Raw genomic sequence first — 4,507 nt, forward strand, 5'->3', positions numbered from 1 at the left:
AAAAAAAAAAAAAAAAAAAAAAAAGAAAGAAAGAAAAAGAAAATAAAGAAAGAAAGTTCTTCTGGTTTTAGGTACATTGACCCTCTTTTCATTAGATCTGTTTTACACAATGAAAACAGGAAATCTGGGTTCCACAATTCTCACCTCACTCAGTTCACACCTAACAGGAAAAGGAAGAATCTAGATATTTTTTAAATATCTAGAGCAGTGGTTCTCAACCTATGGTTCTCGACGCACAGGAACTGTATTAAAGGGTTGTGGCATTAGGAAGGTTGAGAACCACTAATCTAGAGGCTGGGGTGTGTGGGCCTGTCTGCAGATCCGAGAGGATGCTGGCCATTCAGAGATTCAAGCATTTGTAACTGGGAGCAGATAAGAGGAGAAAGAAAGGGTCAAGTGATCTAGTTCTTTAAGGCACTCCCTCTGAAAAAGTCTCAGCCCAATGCATGGCAATTAATTTATATAGATAATAAAACCTCTCAGGATCGGTGAGGGGGCATCCTGAACATCTAAATATATGACTGAGGTCATTATCGTGCAGTACAGAATAAACAGTTCCTAAACATTTATTATGGGCTGATTGTGTTCCCTCATGAGTTGAAGTCCTAGGCTTCAGTACTCAAAATTTGGAGGAAAGTTCTTTGAAAGGGAGATCAAGTTAAAACGAGGTCTTTAGGAGGCCAGTGTGGTGGCTCGCGCCTGTAATCCTAGCACTCTGGTAGGTCAAGGTGGCTGGATTGCCAAACTCAGGAGTTTGAGACCAGCCTGAACCAGACCAAGAACTCCATCTCTAAAAATAGTCATGCACTGTGGCAAGTGCCTGTAGTCCCAGCTACTTGGGAGGCTGAAGCAAGAGAACCACTTGAGCCCAAAAGTATTAGGTTGCTGTGAGCTGTGACGTGATAGCATTCTATCAAGGGCGACAAAGTAAGACTCTGTCTCAAAAAAATAAAAAATGAGGTCTTTAGGATGGGCCCTACTCCAACATTCCTTTTTATCTTTCCTTATAAGAGGAGGAAATCCTCCCACACACAAGGACACCAAATGACATGGTCACACGCACAGAGGAAAGACCATGTGAGTCCTGGTGAGAAAGAAGCCAGACAAGAGAGTCCTCAGAAGAAACCAAAGCTGACCAGACCTTAGAATTTTAGCCTTCAGAACTATGAGTGAATAAATGTCTTTTGTTTAAACTACCCAGTCTGTGGCATTTTGTTAAGGTAACCCTAACAAGCTAATTTCACACTGATTTTCACATTATTATAGAATTCCTCTTCATGGTGTTACCACAAAGATGTACGTACTTGTGCAATCAGGATTGCACAGTAAGACACGACTGATAACACAAGAGATCAGGTTTTGCTGGAGAGAAGTAAAAGGCAAGACTTTGTAAAGTCTGAGGAAATTTTATTATATACTGTTTGACGTCTTGAGTTGAATTTTCCTACCCCCAAAATGATTCTTTTAAATGTTCCTTTTTATCTTTCTACTTCCATATCCTCCTCTCTCCTCACTTCACCAGGTTTCCACTGTCCCCTATGAACTGCCCTCCCAACACACACACACACACACACACACACACACACAAACACTCCTCCAACACATTCACTCACCCTTGAGCAGGCCCTGATACCCATTTCTGGCTCTGCTTCATAAAAAATAAAATAGCTATTGGCTCAGCGCCTGTGGCTCAAGTGGCTAAGGCACCAGCCACATACACCTGAGCTGGCAGGTTCGAATCCAGCCCAGGCCCGCCAAACAACAATTACGGCTGCAACCCTCCCCCCCACCCCGCCAAAAAAATAGCCAGGCGTTGTGGCAGGCACCTGTAGTCCCAGCTACTTGGGAGGCAGAGGCAGGAGAACTGCTTGAGCCCAGGAGTTGGAGGTTGCTGTGAACTGTGACGCCATAGCACTCTACCCAGGGTGACAGCTTGAGGCTCTGTCTCAAAAAATAAATAAATAAATACAATAAAATAGCTCTTATGTTTTATTTGTTTTTCAAAGGCTAAATGCAGATTTCCCCAACCAAAAGTTGGGAGCAAATTTGAAAACCTGTTTGTAAGGATAATAATTTCAACATGACCTCAAATCAGTCAGGGGAGATGGGTTCAGAAAAACAGTCATCCTGAGGTATTTAGAAGGGTCTCTATTATGGGAGGAAAGCACCCTCAAATCTTGGCTGAAAGTCCACTCCGTCTACAAAGCAAAGAGGCACCCTGGATGTGGCTCTGATGAGGACCACATTTCTGCTAGCAGCAGAGGCATAGTCTCCTGAGGTTCAGGGCCCAGAAAATCACTTGGTCAGTGTCTACAGGAGTCTGCCTGCGGCTGTGGGTGCCAGGATGTCAGCCCCCTCAGGGAAGGTGGTGGTTTAGGCTCTGGGAGGCCTAGAGAAAGTCACTCAACTCTGGAACTGAACTGTAATCATTTCTGTTTTCTGCACAGTAAAGTAAGAGGATTAGATCAGTCACTTTCGATTTTTTTAAAATTTGGATTACTATGAGGGTTACATTGTTTGTGTTACATCCTTAGGTTACAATGTTTGGGTTTGTAAGTAAAGTCTTAGTTGTAGTTGAGTCCTTCACCAGGAAGGGTGCTATATACCTGAACATGGCAGCTTACTTAACCGCCTCCCCCTTTCTTGAATTTAATTGTTTTTCTCTCATATGGGCATATAGTTGTTGATCAACTATTTTCAGATTAGTACTAAGTACAAACTACTAAGATCTCCATTGTTGAGATCCATTTTGTTTTAACCATTGAAAGCCCTCAAGCAAAATCTTACATTTGCGTTCGTATTAAAAACAAACCCACATAGGTCTGGCCCAGCTCAGGGGCCTTACTTGCCCTTAACCTCGCCCAACCCCTCTTCCTCCTCCTCCTCCAGGCAGCAATCAAGGTCTTTCAACAGATCTTGACTGAAACACAGGGTAAGAATCATCAGATTTGGTTACTTCTAGAGTCTATGATGTTCTGAGGAATGTTTAACTGTCGGAGCTAGGACGCTGGGTCTCTGGGTCGCCGGCCGGATTATGAAACTGCCAGGACGCTGACCGCTGCATCAGCTCGCTCGGGGTATGGCTCCCCATAAGTGCCGGGACCTGTTGTCTCAGTCAGGTAAGGCTCCCCATCCGGGGGGCCAGCTGTCTCAGTCAGGTCAGAGGTGCCAGAGCGCCTCAGAAGTGCCCCAGTCAGTCTTAGTAGGAGCCTGGTAGGAGCCGGAGTCCCGACTAACCGCTCCCGTGGCTATTTATAGCAGTGATCACGGGTGGCTATTTATACCACAGGTATGGAGACTACCAAGCAATGATGTATGTGCTCTCCTGCTTTTTAACAAAAGACCAATCCCTTCCCCATTCCCTTATTACCAAGGTGTTTCTTTTCAGATGTCTCCTACATTTAACAATATAGGCTTTGGAGGGAGGGGTACCAATTTGTAGTGTTCACTGATTTTTGTGGTGTAATCCTAGCACCACGCTCTACTCAAGCTCACTGAAATCACCTCACTCAACTCAGAGCAGCCATGCAGGAGTGTATCATAATAGCAAAGCAATCGTGAAGCAATGAGTTTTGAATGTTTGTTACTTTTGTTTCTAATACGGTTTATTGGTTGTAAGGTTACACAATTTTTTGTGAATGGCTGTGCTTAACAATCAGCTTACAAATTCCTGACAATTTAGCAATCAGTTCTTGCAAGTTGGTATCCAGGATACCACTATCTAGGAGCCTTTTAACTCCAACATTCTAAGGCACAAGCCATTGCTGGGAAAGACCAAGTGGAATAAATCCTAGGGATTTGGGAAGCGTCCTCAGGAGGAAAAGATAAAACAAAACGTGTTTTCAGAGTATTATCCAGCCAACTGGTGAGTGGTACAATGACCCAATGAGGCAGCAGCCCAACCTATGCTCTGGAGTGTATGTACTTTGGGTTGTCTTTTCAATCAATACTGGAGAGCGTTTGCACCCATCCAGCCACACCCTGTCACCCAGCCTTCCACTGGGCGGGGAGCACCCACTGTGCTGATATCTGTGGCAAGAAGGTGTTAACACTGCACTAAGTTAGTACATTAACTAACTTTGGAGAGGCTGCAACAGGGACTTCATCTGAGGACCCAAGCTGGTCACAGGTGATAGATAACTTGGGTGTGCCAAAAGGTCCACATTGGCTCTACCTGGATCTCCAGGTAGCACTCTCACACTCCTCAGGTGGGTGTGGCTGGATCTCCAGGTAGCACTCTCACACTCCTCGGGTGGGCGTGACTGGATCTCCAGGTAGCACTCTCACACTCCTCGGGTGGGCGTGGCTGGATCTCCAGGTAGCACTCTCACACTCCTCGGGTGGGTGTGGCTGGATCTCCAGGTAGCACTCTCACACTCCTCGGGTGGGTGTGGCTGGATCTCCAGGTCGCACTCTCACACTCCTCGGGTGGGTGTGGTTGGATCTCCAGGTGGCACTCTCACACTCCTCGGGTGGGCGTGGTTGGATCTCCAGGTGGCACTCTCAC

The sequence above is a fragment of the Otolemur garnettii genome, unplaced genomic scaffold (genome assembly GCF_000181295.1).
Source record: "Otolemur garnettii isolate 467f Iridium unplaced genomic scaffold, OtoGar3 scaffold00115, whole genome shotgun sequence".
Lineage (NCBI taxonomy): Eukaryota > Metazoa > Chordata > Mammalia > Primates > Galagidae > Otolemur > Otolemur garnettii.